This window comes from Zalophus californianus, chromosome 6, assembly GCF_009762305.2.
Source record: "Zalophus californianus isolate mZalCal1 chromosome 6, mZalCal1.pri.v2, whole genome shotgun sequence".
Lineage (NCBI taxonomy): Eukaryota > Metazoa > Chordata > Mammalia > Carnivora > Otariidae > Zalophus > Zalophus californianus.
In genome coordinates this window covers 15,282,446-15,300,787 of record NC_045600.1, presented here as the reverse complement: position 1 = coordinate 15,300,787, position 18,342 = coordinate 15,282,446, and the positions used below count along the sequence as shown (strand labels likewise).

The 18,342-nt window shown below is 43.2% G+C and overlaps 1 long non-coding RNA gene across 2 annotated transcripts in view; it reads left to right on the top strand.

Annotated features, from left to right (window-relative positions):
- Positions 1-18,342, top strand: part of LOC113910536 — a 33,621-nt gene that overhangs the window by 13,696 nt on the left and 1,583 nt on the right. The window contains exons 3-5 of one of the 2 annotated variants that reach the window (XR_003516083.1): positions 3,292-3,412; positions 7,782-7,930; positions 15,938-17,700. This is a non-coding gene — a long non-coding RNA (uncharacterized LOC113910536). Of the gene's footprint in view, positions 1-3,291; positions 3,413-7,781; positions 7,931-15,937; positions 17,701-18,342 lie in introns of those variants that run through there. The other variant, XR_003516082.1, reaches the window with a different exon arrangement.

Below are 18,342 nucleotides of genomic sequence, written 5' to 3'. Positions count from 1 at the left end.
TCTACCCCGAGCCATATGCTTCTGCAGCACCTGTGAACCATCGATGCACCACGGTTCCTTGCTTTCTTTCCCCAGTCCCAAATAGGACATGTTATTAATCATTAACTCTAAGTGAACTAAATTATACCTGTGAGTGATTGAACTACAGCAATTGAGTTACCTGACAATTTTCATGCAAGTCACAGGGCTAGCCTAATTCAACGTGACAGCTTTTTCCTATAGCACATTCTTGAAATTCGATTATTCTGAGTAAGAAAACATTCACTGGGAGGCCTCACTCAGATTGCACAAGGCCTGTTCAGCATCCATATGGAGAGATTAGGCTTTGGGACTGAGGACCCAGAGAGCAGCCGGCCCGCCTGTCAATCATCTTTCTCAGGCTCCAAAGGGAATAAAATTGATCTGTGCCTGGTCCTGTAACCTTCTGCAGAATTAGGGACTGTGCTAGCCCCGGAATCATGAAATCTACTATTAGTCATAAACTGGAGGGGTACCTGGGTGGCTCAGTCATTAAGCGTCTGCCTTCGGCTCAAGTCACAATCCCAAGGTCCTGGGATTGAGCCCCGCATCAGGCTCCCTGCTCAGCGGGAAGCCTGCTTCTCCCTCTCCCACTCCCCCTGCTTGTGTTCCCTCTCTCGCTGTCTCTCTCTCTGTCAAATAAATAAAGTCTTTTAATAAATAAATAAATAAAGTGGAGGAGATATTGTGTATTTTGACTCCAAGAAAACAATTTAAAAGGAAATTGGCCTTTGATACTTACAGACCAGGCACACTTGGGCCCTCGAAATAGGTTTCACTCAGGTTCCTCATTCCACTAGTATTTAGTTATCACATATTGTCGGTGTCGTTTTAGTGAAACAAAAGAAACAAAGCAAAGAACCTGGGCATTTGGTTCATTCTCATTTGATTCTGTACTGGAAAACGTGCCTTCCCTTTTCTCTATTTCCACGTGATGCTTCTTATCATAAGTTATGACGCCCCCACCAGTGCCCCCAAACGACCTCCACGACACCACAGTGAACATTTAGTGCCATAGAAGGTAAGCCTGGGGTTCTCACCCCAGTGACCCCAATGAGGAAAATAGGGAAAGGTGATTTCAGAGCCCCGTGGAATGGCACTAGCAAGACACCAGGTCAAGACCTTATTGACCGGGCTGGACACCATTCCTCCCCAGCTCGCCCTTCCCCAGAGGTGAAAGCCCGGGACAGCCGCAGTCACCGCAAGCCATGCGTCCTGAAGATCCACCACCAGGGGCATTTCAACTCACATAAGGTACTGACCCAGGGTTGGAGCAAAACAACACTGAACATTCGCAGGAACTAATGGAATATGACTCAGCCCTCACAAAGGATGGGTACTTACAATTTACATCGACGTGGATGGAACTGGAGGGTATTATGTTGAGCTAAATAAGTCAGTCAGAGAAAGACAATGATCATATGGTTTTGCTTATATGTGGAATATGAGAAACAGTGCAGAGGATCATAGGGGAAGGGAGGGAAAACAGAATGGGAAGTCATCGGAGAGGGAGACAAACCATGAGAGGCTCTTAACCACAGGAAACAAACTGAGGGTTGCTGGAGGGGATGGGGTGGGGGGATGAGGTAACTGGGTGATGGGCATTAAAGAGGGCACAGGATGTGATGAGCACTGGGTGCTTTACGCAACTGATGAATTATTGAACACTACATCTGAAACTAATGAAGTATGTTGGCTACTTGAATTTAAGTCAAGTATATATGTTGGCTAATTGAATTTAAATTAAAAAAAAAAAAAGATGTTCATGTGAACTACTGATGGTCCTGAAGCCAGTGGGGGAGAGCAAAATACTGAAAAGAATCTCAGCAACATGGAAACTTGAGGTAAATGAAGGTCACGGTTGAAGGTCATAGGCTGTCCCTATAGCAGAATAACCATAGATATGGGCTGTTGTAGGCAGAATCCTAAAGATCTCTCTCTCTCTCTCTCTCTCACACACACACACACACACATTAGCAACTCTTGATTACTCATTCAAACACTAATATAGGTACTGCCTTGAAGGCATTTTACAGGTGTAATTAAAACCAAGTCAGTGGACCTTAAGACAGCAACTCATCAAGTCATGTGAGCCCTTGACAAGCAGAGCTTTTCCCCAGCTCATAGCGCAAGAAGTATTCCATTGAGCATCACTGCTGGCCTGAAAATGCAGGGCACCACACAACAAGGGAAGCAGGAGCTTCCAGAAGTGGCGAGCAGCCACCTGCCGGCAGCCAGCAAGCAGACAGGGACCTCAGTTCTGCAACTGGAAGACGCTGGATTCTGCTAATGACCGGAATGAACTTGAGAGAGCACTCTGCATTTCAGGTGAAAACACAGCCAACCACCCCCTGCCTTTTGGCTACAGCCCAGACATCTGCGCCAGAATTCTGACCAATGGGACTAGGAACTGTTAAGTGAATGGCTGCTTGTTGTATCAGCTTTATTGACACGTCTCTCTTACTATAAAATTCACCATTTAAAAAGGGGTACAATTCAGTAGTTTTCAGTATACACAGAGATGGGCAACTATAGCACTATCTAATTTCAGAATATTTTTATCACCCCAGAAAGAAATTCTGTACCCATCCATGCTTTCAGTCCCTGGAAACCACTAATGTACTTTGTCTCCATGAATTTGTCTATTCTGGATATTTCATAAATGGAATCATATACATTATGCGAGCTTTTGTATTTGGCTACTTGCATTCAGCATGTTTTTTTCAAGGCTCTATCCATGGTAGCATGTATCAGGATTTTACTCCTTTTATGGCTGAATAATATTCCATTGTATGAGTATATCACATTTTGTTTATCCATTCATCAGTTAATGGATATTTGGATTTTTTCCCACATTTTAATTATTGTGAATAATACTGTTATTCTTATTTGTGTACAAGTTTTCTGTGGACATGGGTTTTCATTTCTCTTAGGGAGTTGGGTGACTGGAATTGCTGGATCAGGGAGAACTCAATGTGTAACATTTTCAGGTATGACCGAACTGTTTTCTGAAGTGGCTGCAACATTTTACCATCCTGTCAGCAATGTGTGAGGGTTCCAGTTTGCCTACATCCTTGCCAACACGTGTCGTCTTTTTTATTATAGTTACCCTCGTGGGTGTAAAGTAGTATCTCCTTGTGGTTTTGATTTGCATTTTGCTAATGACTAGTGATGCTGAGCATCTCTTCCTGGGCTTTTGACCATTTCTGTGTCTTCTTTAGAGGAATGTTCTAGTCAAATACTTTGGGTTTTTTTTTTGTTTTTTTTTTTCAGGAAGCTGCCAGACATATCACATAGTGACAGTTCTCTGGGGAGGAGACTCTTTTGGAAACCTCCAAACTTTCTCAACCCCCTCAAGCAGAGAGGAGGCTGCTGGTATTCCCAGTTACCACAGGTGCGAGGCTGTTGGTTTTTAAAGCTTCTTTGGAACTTGGGAATGGGAGATGTGAGTATAGTACTTTAAAATGCCCGAAGTTCACTGTTCATGCTGAGATTCAGCTGGTATCCTTGAATTAATTAATTCTCTTCAGATCATTGCAATCCTTTGGTTAATTTTACAGAGTTCTGAAAAAGTTAATTCTGGCAATATTTTGCCAATGCCCCCATTGTTTTTATGGAGAAGATTTTCAGAGGCCCTTATTCTGCCATTTCCAAAGGACTTCCCCCTGGGTCTCACTTTAAACAACTAAGTTGGTGGTAGTTTGTGTAGCAATAGAAAACTAATCCATGAGTCAAGGCCAAGGACACGACTGGACCACAGAGCTAAGGTCGGAGCTCCCATTATGGCAGGAGTATTGTGACTCTCTGGGATGGCCTCTGATTTACCTCTTTTGTGGTTTCTCCTTTAGATCTTTCTTTTTTCTTGGTGCTCCAGCAGATCCTCCACTCTAATCCAGGAAGATAAAACCCTAGGCAAAAATCTGTTTCATGGGGCGCCTGGGTGGCTCAGTCATTAAACCTCTGTCCTCAGCTCCGGTCATGATCCCAGGGTCCTGGGATCAAGCCCCACATCTGGCTCCCTGCTCAGCGGGAAGCCTACTTCTCCCTCTCCCACCCCTCTGCTTGTGTTCCTGCTCTCGCTGTCTCTCTCTGTCAAATAAATTCATAAAATCTTTTTTAAAAAATCTGTTTCATGTTCTAGGAATATCTTTCCAGATGCTTGCTTTCAAAGTGGCAAGCAGTGGCTTTGTTTATTCATTCAGCAAACATGTACTATGGCAACGGCCAGGGTGACCAACTGTACTATTTTGCCCAGGACGTTCCATTTTCCAACACTGACGATGCTTCATCCCAGACAATAACTCAGTCCCTGGAAAACTGAAATGGTTTTGAACCCCAGAATCCCTCAGGCCTATGGTCTAGGGCAGGGGTCGGGAAACTTTCTCTGTGAAGGGCCACATAGAAGGACTTTAGGCTCCACAGTCCAGATGACCTTTCTTACAACTATGCAACTTTGTGTTTGTAACACAGAAACGGCCGTAGACAGTGTGCAAACAAAAAAACACGGCTATATTTTGATAAAACTTTATTTTAAAAAATAGATGGCCATACAAGAAAATACACATATGGTCAATACACATATTTAAAAAATTGCTCTGCATCATTATCGATCAGGGAAATTTAAAAAAATCAAATACACATCAAACCACAATGAAGTATCACTTCACACCCACCAGGATGGCTACCAACAAAAAGACAGAAAGTCATTGGGACGCCTGGGTGGCTCAGTCGTTAACTGTCTGCCTTCGGCTCAGGTCATGATCCCAGGGTCCTGGGATTGAGCCCCGCATTGGGCTCCCCGCTCGGCGGGAAGCCTGCTTCTCCCTCTCCCGCTCCCCCTGCTTGTGTTCCCTCTCTCGCCGTCTCTCTATCTGTCAGATAAATAAATAAAATCTTTAAAAAAATTTTTTTTCAGAAAAAAGACAGAAAGTCGCAAGTGCTGACAAGGATGCAGAGAAATCGGGAGTCCCCCTATTTTACTGGTCAGAATGTAAATTAAGGGAGCCACTTTGGAAAATAGTTTGGTAGTTCCTCGAGATGTTAAGCCTAAAGTTACCATTTGACTCAGCAAAGCCACCCTAGATATCTATCCAAGAGAAATGAAAACCTACATCCACAGAAAGCTTGTACCCAGATGTTAATAGCAGCCCAGGAGTGGAACTGCTAAGTCGAATGCTGAGTCTCCTTCTCACTCATGTGCGGATTAGCACTCAGCCAAAAACACAAGGACCTTCTCTGGAGCTCCCTGGAGCTTTGTTTCCTTCCCTCCTGCCCAAATTCCAGCCATATTGGCACTCCCAAATTCCCATCCCGGTCTCCGTCTCTCAGAGAGACTGTCCGGCCATGTTTGGGCTCCTTCTTGCGCTGCAATCTGGAAACTGAATCCAGGCAGTAAACTGTGATCATTGGGCTCACTCCTTTCCCTTCTGTCAGAGACCACAGACCAGTGCTCCCGCCACCCAGGGCCACGCCTTATTAAGTCATACATTTTAGGGGCACCTAGGTGGCTCAGTTGGTTAAGCAACTGCCTTCGGCTCAGGTCATGATCCCAGGCTCCTGGGACCGAGCCTTGCATCAGGCTCCTTGCTCAGCGGGGAGCCTGCTTCTCCCTCTCCCACTACCTTCTACTCCGCCTGCTTGTGCTTTGTCAAATAAATAAATAAATAATCTTTTTTAAAAAATCATACATTTTAGCTGCTATTTATTTCTTAGCTGCTTGAGGTGGGAGGGTAAATTCAATCTGTTATCCCATCCTGACTGGAAGTGGGAGTTCAGTCTTGCCTGCTTTTGAACTTTGTAGAAATGGAGCCAGACAGATTGCATTCTTTTGTCTCTCTCTGGCTTCTTTTATTTGGCATTCTGTCTGTAAGGACCAGCCGTGTTGTTTCAAGCAGGCTTCGTTCCTTCATTTTCATTGCTGGTTTGTATTTATATACATTTATTGATTTGTTGCCATGTGTGCCAGGAACTGTGCCAGGTTCTAAGGATACAAGTTTGATCAAGATATAGTTCCCACTCTCAACAAGTGTAAAAGCCAGCGCAGGATTCAACAAACCACAGCCCTGTCGGCAAACCCAGCCTGCTGCTTGTTTTTTAAACAAATTTTTATTGGGCACGATCATACCCATTCATTTATACATTATCTATGGCTGCTTTCATGCTACAATGACAGAGTTGAGTAGTGAGAGAAACCGCATACTAGCTCACAAAGCCAAAGATGTTTACGATACAGCTCTTTCTAGAAAAAAAAAAATTGCTGATCCCTTGTCTAGTGGAGAAGGCTAGTAGCTTCTTACTGTAACACAGTACAAACATGGACACCAAGGCTCAGAGAAACTAAATGACCTACTTAAACTTACCGAGATCTGTCCAGTGGCATGCTGGTAAGCATTTACCAACAGGCACTCCAAAAAAAAAAAAAAAAAAAGGTACGTATATGATACATTGTACCTTTATTATAAGTAATAAAGAGTATGTATACAAATGATAAAATGTATAATATTATTTTTCTAGCATTACACAGCTCTGTGACTATACTAAAAACACTTCTGGTTGCCTGGGTCTAGGGTGGAGGGAGTGGAGAATAACTGTTAATATGTATGGGGTTACTTCTGAAGGCATTAAAAATGTTCTAAAATTAGATCCTGGTGATGGGTGCACAGGTCTGTCCCAAAAACGCCCCTGAAATGAAGAGCTTTATTCAGGCAATCTACTCAGTATCTCTGGGGACTTGCCTATTCTGGACATGTCACACAAATGAAATCTAACAATATCTAGTCTTGGGGACTGACAGTAGTCTTTCTTGTCAATTACATATGAGCAACTGATTCTCACAGAATGCTTTCCTTGATTTTGCTGAACTTTTATACCCATAGACTGCCAGTGGTTGCAATGGATGATTGAATGTCATTCCAACATGGTCATGATATTTCCATTTCTATTCAAGAGTAGAGAGAGAAACAACAAGGACTTACGTCAGAACTTCATCAATGATATGAGCAACTCCTATGCTAAACAGCATGACGGTTTTTGAATACTGAAGTCATGTTGCCTCAGTATTTATGCCTTGCGCAATGCAACAATCATAAATATGCAGCACAGTTTTAAGTTTAATCTTGATTATTAGCATTTTCCTCATTACTTTTTAAGTCTAGACCCGAGACCGGCAAACTTTTTCTTAAAAGGACTCACAGTTAATATTTTAAGTTTGTGGGCCGTACGTTTTCTCTTTCATCTGCTCAACTCCTGCCCTTGTCACCTGAAAAGGACCATAGACGATAGGTAAATAAAATGGATGGGTCTGTATTCCACTAAGACCTAATTTACATAAACAGAATGAAGGCCCGCGGGCCATGGTTTGCCAGTGCCTGGGTCTAGACAAGCAAGAATATAAATAAAAGACCTGATTTATACTGTGTGCCAATCCCACCAGAATGGCAAGCTACCAATAAGGCATTAGTGAATGCGAAGTTAGGAAGACACACACAGAGGGAGGGTGGCATGGTGCTCTATAATAAAAGGAGCGAGAGTAACAAAATTCTGACAGCATAGTACTTAAGATAGGAGCTTCATGGAATATATAAGGCATGTCAACATTCTATCTTCCTGCATGATTACTAATGCTCTTTGCTCTGGCCATTTTCCCTAAAGATAAGTTATAAGGGAAAGGAAAACCGTATTTCTTCATCAGCCTGGTTAAATGTTTCGGTTGTAGGATACCAATTAACATTTTAAGTGACTGACAATATTGTATTTTCTTACAGAATGATGACCTTTGAATAGAATGGCCTAACTAGATTTCAAGGATGCAAGGAAAGTAAGTTTCGAATAAACACGTGAACAAAACTTCCTCCAGCAACTGATTCCTTTCTGTGATCTAAAGGAAATGATGAGTTCACACAATCAAGCACAGGTATTTATTCCTCTAATTACCTTACCTCAGGTTACACTGAAATTCAGTGACAACTAAAAATATCGGACCAAGTGTCCTCAATAATTCAACAATGTAATTTATTTTAAAATTTTAATCTAACATACTGAGATATAACATAGGATGATAATGTGGCTATAACATTACTTACTAGAATTCCTTAGTTATTAGCAAGAATTCGGTCAGCACCCGCAAGATGCTAGACACTCCGCTAAGTAACAGGAAGGATACAGACATGAGTGAGACACTCCCTCTTTCCTCTCCATTCCCGCTTCTAGCACTCCGTTCCAGGCCCTTGGCCATATCAGGATGACTGCATTTATTTTTTTTTAAAGATTTTATTTATTTATTCGACAGACAGAGAGAGAGAGCGAGAGAGGGAACACAACCAGAGGGAGTGGGAGAGGGAGAAGCAGGCTTCCTGCTGAGCAGGGAGCCCGATGCGAGGCTCGATCCCAGGACCCTGGGATCATGACCTGAGCCCAAGGCAGACGCTTAACGACTGAGCCACCCAGGCGCCCCAGGATGACTGCATTTAACACCACTTCTTACACCCTTCAACTCACTCAGCACACTACCAGGTCGATATCCCTAAAATACAGCTTCCATGATATCACTTCCACTCTCAAAAAGCACAAACTCCTTAGCCTGGCACTCAAAGTCCTCAACAGTGAAACATCTCCTCCACCTTGTCTCCCCCTCTACACATACTTCCTCCAACCCTTCTTTGCCCCATAAATATATCTTTGCAACTGGGACCACCACCCTTTTGCACTTGCTGTTTTCCCTGCCTGGAATATTCTCCAATAGAGAGTCCTCCCCACCCTCCTGATTCCAAGCTTTAGTCAGCCTTCGCATCTCACCCACCTCCAGCCAGTAAGGCTCTCTCTAGCTTTGGACTTCCTTACACTTCCTTACCCTTCATTCTACCTGTTCTCCGTGTGGTGCAATTAGTATGAACTATCAACTCTGTCAACTCTATTAGAAAGGGCCCTGTGAGAAACCCAATTTAAGCAAGGTTTGACCTCCCCCCCCAAAAAAAAATCTTTACTGAAAGAATATTAGGGTAACTTACATTATGGAAGGATCGAACAATCAAACGTACTAGAGGTGCCCCTGAAATTCGAAAACAATTGGAACAAAGCACAGTACGTCTTGGACTCCCACTGTGTCTTGCCTCTGCTTCTCATGGGTAGACTTGGTTTCTTCTCAAAGTGGATGCCTTCTTGCATGTGGCAGGAAATAGGGCACCCTACAGTCGCTGAGTGTCCCATTTAGTAACGCCTTCTTCCCCTGGACTACAAACCTTATTTTTTAGACTCCAGTTAGAAGGATACTAGGGAAGGATTCAAACGGGCTTGGCAGAGGCCACGTACCCGTTCCTGAATCACTCAGCTATAGCTAAAAGGCAGTGTTACTTAGGTCATATGTGGCTCCTGAGAACCAACTCCCATACATCCAGGGCTGTTCCCAGAGTAAAAGGAATATTTATGAATAAGACAATAATCCTAAAAGGTGTCTTGTTCACACCACGCCTTGACTTCCCAGTGTTAAGTGCTATGGGTAGGTTTGTACGTCTGCACATGCGTGTGCACACAGACACACACACACACAGTTTTCAGGGGACCTGAGCACCATAGTCACAAATGAGGACAGAGTTCTCACTGAAGTAACCACAGACACGTTGTCTGGAATTGAGGTAGTTATCAGGATGCCTCTTCGTGCCCCGGGACCGTTATTTGTGATGCCCTTTGTCAGCTCCTTCAGACCTAGCACTCTGCAGTAAGGGTTTTAGATCCCTAAAGCAGAGCCACTACCGCCACCCCTGTTCTCTGGGTCTCTGAAACCCTATCAGTGAACTAACCTGGGCTTATGGCTCTCTCTAGCCCCAAACTATTCAGAGCTACTGGATATGCTCTGTTTTAACTCCAGATCCACTCTCCAAGCTGCTCTGTCTGTGCTTGCAAAGCTGCCGTGGGTAGAACCACATGAACGGGTTGATTTTCCCTCTAGCTTCTAGTTGAGGAGAGCTACTAGGGAGCCCCTGTAGGAGACCAGATAGAGGAAGAAGAGTACAGTCAGAGCATTTATCTCCCCAGCTTCCTCCCTGTGGGGTTGCCATGGGCTGACTGCGTCTGTTAACTGAAGATCTCTGTTCTTCTCTGTCCACATAGACTTTCTGTCTCCAAGTTCCCTTAACTTCTTGTAATTCTGTTCTCTACTTCCCAATTCTTGTCTTGCGTCATGACATGTAACAAAGCTAGAATACTAGAAGTAGTTTTTGGCAATTCAGCTCAAGCTGGTAGGAGAATCAAAGACTCTCTGAGAATAATTTGTTGTAATTATGAAAGGCGGAGTTTTACGTTGTCAATATCCAAGAACTGCTTGCCTCACTGCTCCACCCAAAGGATTTGAAGATTTTACCCTTTGCTCCTCACCCATTCACCATCACATCACTTCAATCTCTTTCAGAGAATCTGGTAGAACTGAGTGACTTAGGACTGACTCTCGGGATCCTGAGGTAGGATCCTGAGACCAAGAAAATTAAATAGAGGACTACTGGCTAGGGCAGAAGCAGGGGTCCAAGACAAGGGATAGTTTCCTAGTATACTGCAAGAGGACTGAACATAAGAGCCTGCGCACCAGACCCAGGACATAGGACATGGGACCATAGAGGAGCCTAGAATGAACTGGATAAAACAGGAACCACTCACAAATCCTCCCTCCCACTGTGGACCAACAATGGACTCAAGAATGAGACTCAAACCTGAAGTAAAAAATTCCTGAATATTCTTCTGGAATCTATAATCTGTGTAACCTGCTAGGAGCTAAGTTTTTTGAATAATGTCATGTGTCACTCCTCCCTTCCCTTTTGAAGAAACTAGTCCTCTGTTAAATTACCGTGAATCCAGGGTCAGGGGAGTCATTTCCCAGAGCCATAGCCACTGATCTTCTAGACAGGAAGCCTCTCCATGGTCACCCTGCCCAGACACCTGGATCACTAAAATAAATAAATAGATAGAAATGAATAGATGATAGAGAGAGAGAGAGAGAGAGAGAGAGAGATAAAACGTTTTTAAAAACTAATCTTTTTGAATTAGTTTACATTCCAAATAAATGCCACTAGAGTACAACAATAAGATGGAGAGATTGAAACACAGTCACATTTTTCTCTTAAGAATTACTTTCCCAGAGAGAATACAATAGAAAATTAACACGCGAACAGGCCAGCTGCAGGTGTGGCACTCTCTTGAAAGCTAGGAGGGTATATATTCATTTGCTCTTGTTGCGGTGACAAATGACCACCAATTTAGTGGCCTAAAGCAAAAATCTGTGATGTCCCAGCCAGGCTCACCTGGCTCCTCTCCTCCTGGGTCTCAAGGCCAAAGCCAAAGTGTTGGCCAGCTTCAGCAATTCTGTGGAGGCTCTCAGAAAGAACGTGCTTCCAGACCCATTCAGGTTTTTGGCAGAATTGAGTTACTTTTGGTTGTAGGACTGAGGTCCCTGTATCATTGGCGGCTGTCAGTCAGACATTGCTCACAAATTCTAGAGCCTTGATTATGGTTCTTTTCATCTTTAAAGGCAACAACAGTGAGTAACATGCTTTTCATGCTTCAAATCCCTTCTTTGGTCACATTCTTTTGTCTCTGGCTGGAGAAAGTTGACTGCTTTTAAAGGGTTGTGTGATTAGATCAGCCCCACCTGAATAATCCAGAATAATCTCCCCATTTTAAGGTCTGTAACCTTAATTAAATCTGCAAAGTCCCTTTTGCCATGTAATGTAACATATTCACAGTTTCTAGGGATTAGGGTGTGGACATCTTTGAGGTTCATTCTCCCTACTGCAGTGTCTCTCTGCAGAGACACTGAAGCTGGGTCATGGCCAAATGGAGGGAAGGAAGCAGTGTGGACCAAGATTGATGCCACTTTCACATGGGATTTTTTTTGTTGCTATTTTATTTAATCCAACATATTGGGAAAATGTTATGAAAATAAATGTATATTTAAATATACTTTTCTGATTATATCTATAAATACATGATGTACATAGACTATATATATATAGTCACAACCTTGAAGTTGCATATTTAGCTCATTCAATTTGTGAAAAATATCTACCACATAACCTAGTTCGCAAAGGCAGTCCTCCTTATCAAGTTACTCAATCAAATCACACTTATTGTTAGGGGAAAAAAAACTGACTTAATTTTTTATCCAAATAAATGAATTATACAATCTGCTGAAAAAGACACAAATCACAATGGTAAGTTTACACTGCTGTAAGATAAACTACTCAAAGTTATCAAGATTAAAATTACTTGGATATAATATCTTTAATTTATGGATTTTTATAAGTTATAAGATCAAGCATAAATCTTTGTTTTTCATTATTTAACTTGTAATTAGTTCAAAACTTACTGTATAGTTAAAAATAAGTTCTTTGTGAAGGGAGCCTAGGAGAAAAAGTGGATGGGTAAGCATGTGTATACTGAATACGGATGTTAGGCGTTTTGGGGAACGTCACGAAGGGAATTCCCTTGACATGATGGTAGTTTCCAGCTATGCTCTCAGGCAAGCTATCTCAAAGATCACAGAACAGAAAGGTTCACCAACTAAATTAAAGTACTTGAATCACAGAAGTTATTTCATCAACTTGATACCCCCCGAGGACAGAAAGCAATGGGGTAGGCTCACACACTTAGCAAAGGGTACAAGCAGATGAACTTCTCCATCGGGTACCTTTGACATAGACACAACAGTTTGGGGGCCCCCAAAACTCTTTTAATTTCATTTAAAATCATAAAAAGAAAAAAGTATAATTCAGCCTGGATTATATTGGTCTTTCTTTCAATGCAGTAGTAAAATATAATTTTTATTATTTTTTTTTTTTTTTAAAGATTTTATTTATTTGACAGAGAGAGACACAGCGAGAGAGGGAACACAAGCAGGGGGAGTGGCAGAGGGAGAAGCAGGCTTCCCGCAGAGCAGGGAGCCAGATGCGGGGCTTGATCCCAGGACCCTGGGATCATGACCTGAGCCGAAGGCAGATGCTTAACGACTGAGCCACCCAGGCACCCCAATAGTAAAATATAATTTTTAATATTTCTTGATGGTGAAAGGGGCCCAGGAAGAAAGGCTCACATGCCCAGGGCCCAGGACAGACATCCTGCAGCCCAGGATGGGAAGACAACACTACCTAAATCTTGGGTCACACAATATTCACATCTTGTCTTTCCTGCATCGACATTCCCCACTGATCGCGGGCTGATGAAAACCAGAGTTGAGGTTTGAACAGAGGGCTTAGCAGACAGAAAGTGTCTGGAGCCAATATAAACAGCAGCTCCCTCCGAAAGACTCAGGACCTGGATGCCTGGCCATAGCCCCAGCCTGGCAGTTAGCCTGCTCCATAGCTTTGGATTTTGACAGAGTTTCTTAGGTAGAGCACATGTGGGGCCAGAATAGGACCATACTGGGAGCCTCCAGGGGATGGCCAATTTCAAGATGCCCAGAAGTGGCCTTCTCATACTTATAACTTTCCATGTCTTTCCCTGTCTTTGTAGCTGTAAGTAACACTCATTTGTTCAATTACACATTCTATCTATTCCATCTTCAACGCGTCTTACGGGTTACTTACTGTCTGTACTTAACACACTTACAAATTCTGCCTGTGTTTCACCAACTATTTGTTTGCCCATTATCGATCCCAAACATGTCCAATCAATTTTGCCTGAATCTTATAAGCTACTAGCTTCCTTGTTATGCTTTACACTTCTTGTGAGTTTTATCCACCCCATTTGTTGGCCTTTTAGAGAAAGACTGAATATTCTCAAGTAATACAGAAAGCACATTATAGGAAAGATTAAATAAGAATAATATATGATATTAAGAAATAGCACCATTAATGCATTAGACACTGTGATCAAACATGATTTATGTAAAGAGAGAGAAAGTTCTGTTCCACAAAAGGCCATGGGGCTCATCAACTTTTCACCATGCTTCCGTCATCATGTTTCTACTTCATAGCAGGAGGTGGGCAAAATTAAGCATTTTATAAGGTGAAATAAGGCAAGCATGCTAGGATTACAGTGCAGGTTTGAACACAAAAATTTTATCCACGGGTTTTATCCAAGGTAACTTGAAAATTTGATAGCTCCCGAAAAGAGTTCAGTTACGTTTTTTAAAATTAACCATCACTAATCTCTTCTACGTGGGCCACTCATAGGTGTTTTTCTTTCCAGCTAATGACTTATCTCGGGGATAAGCACTGAGAACAACTGAAAAGGATTCCTTATGTGAAATTTGTTGGGGGAAGGGCACCAAGGGAGAGAGCCATTTTTAGCTTTTATTATTTCTTATCAATATTCTCTTTGCTTTATTTTCAACAAATTCCCAAGAGCTATGCATTTCTTGGTAACAGGGATGAAAGAGTAAGTAATTAAATGAAAGTCAGGCTCATGGCCTACAGTTAATATATTATTTCCAATTGCAGAATACAACAGTAGGGGCCCAAATATCCCCATTTCCAAAGCCATGCTTCATCTTTAACAGAAATATGTACAAGACATAAAAGGAAAGGAAGGTTTGGGGGCTGGTCCTTGATTTCATCAATTAAAAGACTCTTCCCTCGAGTCAGTATTTCAAATTGACTATGCCCTGGACAGAGTTGGGAGCAGGGGGTATAACTCAAAGCAATGGGTCACACTAAGAATTGGAAACGGTAAAATGTTTATCTTTCTTAGATGAAGTGGAAGATGGGCTGTGGAAAGGGGAAAACGGGAAAGAACGGCTCTCAAATGCCAGGAAAGAAATGCCCCAGGGGTCTGAGTACCCCAATTTGAAGGCGCTGGTCTTTACCACACAGTGCAACTAATAATAGTCTATTACTACTATCATTATAAAATAGTTTAATCTTAGGCCATTTTTTTAAGATTTTATTTATTTGAGAGAGAGAGAGCACAGAGGGCTAGAGGGAGAAGCAGACTCCCCACTGACCAGAGAGCCTGATGCGGGACTCCATCCCAGGACCCTGGGATCATGACCTGTGCCTAAGGCAGACACTTAACTGACTGAGCCACCCAGGCGCCCTAATCTGATGCCATTTTAAGAATTCTAAGAATCACTTTCTATACTCCACCCCCACCAGGCTTCCCATGTCATAGGGGTTCAATGATACCTATTCATTCAATTCTTCATTCATACATGTGTGCGTGCATGTGCCAACAACCTGTTATGTGTCAGATGCTAGGGTAACAAGCCCATGAGCATGCACTATCACTCTGTGACAGGCACTGTACTAGACACTGGAGATAAACAATGAACAAAACTGTCTTTGAGAAGTTAATTGATTAGCATTTGCTTTATACATTTCTAGACAAAATTCCCCAGTCCTCTTTATTTAAAAATCTCTGATTCTGGTCTCACTATCACTTACTTTTATACTTTATATCTATGAATCAAGGAAAGGTAAATGTGAAACCACTCTGAGCTCATGGGCCACCCAAAAAGAGGGGTGGGCCAGATTTGGCCCTTGGGCCATAATTGGTTGACCCCTGGCTTAATAAAAGTAGAAAGAGAAAGAAAACTGGGGAATAAATTTTCCAACAGCAGAGATCATTTGTTAGGTGCTGATACACCACCACTACTTTGGCAACATTGTTTGAAAACCAAGGAAAGAATAACAGTTGTGACAGTATTTCTGAAGGGATTGTTTTGAATCCAGTCTTCGGGTATGAAAACATGCCTATCTCTGAATAACATGCTATTATGGCTATATCTTTATGTTAGGGTTTTAGACATTATCTCCTGGCTTCCTGATATGAAAAATAAGTCTCGTCCTTCCTTCCCCTTCGCTCACCAACATCTTGTGCATTTTCCATCCCCCTCTCCTTTGGCTCAACCCGATTGGGTCAGTGCCTATAAAATCATGCCTCTATGTGCTACTTTATAAGTGAGACGTGTAAGGACGCTTAATTTTCTTTTTCTTTTCAGAAACACAAATTTTGCTTTTTCCTGGAGTGAATTATTGTTCACACCCCTTAGTTTCTGTGTTCTCATCAGTAATCCAAACGCCGGTTGTCCAGCAGAGTCCTAAATCGCCTGGTTAGCGCTCCCACCAGATAATCCATCAGTTTCGTCTGACCGGGAAGCCTCTCTCGGAGCCTCCGGACCTGCTGCAGCCAGATGGGGGGTCCCCCAGGGGTGGTGCACACCGTTCATCCCGCGTAGCTCACAGGCTTTGCTGCCGTGTTGCAGCTCCCGGGTCCAGTGCTGCCTGCGTCTCAGAAGAACAGGTGCCGGCAGACGCAAACCTTGACCTTCCAGGGCTCCACACGACACGTGCGCATTCGCATGTTTGCTCAGTGCCCTCCCACAGTCGCTCGGTTGTGGCTGTAGCCGTGTGTACGTACAGTGCACGCGTCCGCAGTCTTTGCGCTAAAACACCTGCCTCCAAAGTCGCCCGTGAAGGGGAACAGAGAGCTGGAGGAGTGTATATGGTATTGCTCAGGGCCAGACCTGGAAACGGTTTTCATTACCTCTGCTCACCTCCCAGTGGCCAGAACTCCAGTCACAGGACCCCCGACCACCCCCACACCCCCCGCCGCCCCCCACCCCTGACTATGAGGGGCATTAGGGCAGGTCGTCTGCCGGTGTTCCAGGAAGAAGAAACGCTATGGGAAATTTATAGCATTATGTCCGCCGGTCTGCCCGTCTGATCACCAAACCATTTTATTGTTCTTCCAATATGTAGACAAAAGACAACAAAACAATAATCTCCACTGGTTCTGACCCTCTTGGTCTGGCAACTACGAAGTTAAAAACAAAAATCACCGGTTGCATAAACACCCAAATAAAAAGGTCGCTTGGAGACAAAAAGTACCCCAAACGTTGAAGAACAGCAGATCGAAGACCATCACTGCCCTGGAGCAATTCGGAAATCCCTCTGGGCAGCAACCCGTGGGAGTAGGGAAACTTCCTGGATTGGGCCCTGATTCTGCCTCTGGAAGGAGCTCCTGTGGCTATTCTGTGAGGCCTTTTTCTCTGCTTTCTGAAAGACTCTTATTTTTATTTTCCTTGGTCATATCAGACCAGAGTGCTAGCAAACATGTCCCTTCAGGAGGAAAGTATATACAAAGCCTCTGAAGTCTCTTTTTCGGTTGTGGTCATTGGGCTGCTGGGATTGTTCCAGTTTTCAAACTGTTCAAGATTTGGCAGGGGCAGGGGGGCAGTGGTGTCAACCAAATTCATGGTTTCTTTGGCAATACAATTCCCTCAGAAGCAGAAGTTTCTGAGGTATTTGCTTTCCATCAGATTCATAGGCAGCAAGTGTAACAAGTTCTTTCCTAAACATAGGTGTGCCTTCTAGATAGAGACCCCAGTCATTGCCTCTCCCTCCCTATTCTCCCAGTTCAATGACCACCACACTGAGGTTATCAGGTGTGAAAGGGACCATAACGCCCAGGTCACTTTTTCTGAGAGGTTTTACTGTAAGTTTATGTCTCTTACCTTTTGTGCTTTATAAATGAGAAGATGGCTTTCAGGGTGCAAATTTCTGTATCCCCTTTAATTCCCTTTGATTTCTCCTTGCACACCAGACAATCATTTCCAAAGGCTGTCATTTGCAACACCTTGCCAAATGAATCCCAGAGTGGCCGACTCCCACCAACACTTTCTTTGTAACCAGTTCTCCTTGGGCCTCTAGCTCCCACATCGCAGCAAGTGATGGTTTTTTCAAATGTTTGCCACCACATAACTTGGGTCCCCATTTCTTAATTTCTGACCTTAGTTCCTTTGCTAATCGCCATGGAGCCACTAAGCAAATGCCATATAGTTTTAAGTTTCTGTTACATCAACACCCACTTTCTAGGAGTATGAGAGCACAACACTAACTACTACAAAGGCAAACCCCAAATCTCAACGACTCAACTTAATAATTATTTCTTGCTCATGTCACAGTCCAATGCAAATCAGGTGGCTCTTCACCTCATAGAGAGCCATCTGGAACCCAAGGCTTCAAAGTGACCATGGAAGGGAAAGAGAGACCAGACGATCATTCTGATATTTTTATATCCAGACTTGATGCACCAGACGTGATTTGGGGGCAGGGTGTTACATCACTTCTCCCACATGCCACTGGCCTGAATTCCATCATATGGGTCCACTACAACTGCAAGGGATGCTGGGATATGTAGTCTTCCTATGTGCTGGGAAGAGGAAACACGTGGCATTATCTCTGACAATGTCCTCTGATTTCTTGGTGCTTCCCCTCCCTGCCCCCTCCCCCGCCTTGAAAAGGGATACATAGAGAGGTAAAATTTTGAGGACCTCAGATGTCTGAAAATTTATTTATTCTACCCTCTTATTCATTAATAGCATGTCTGGGTACAAAATTTATT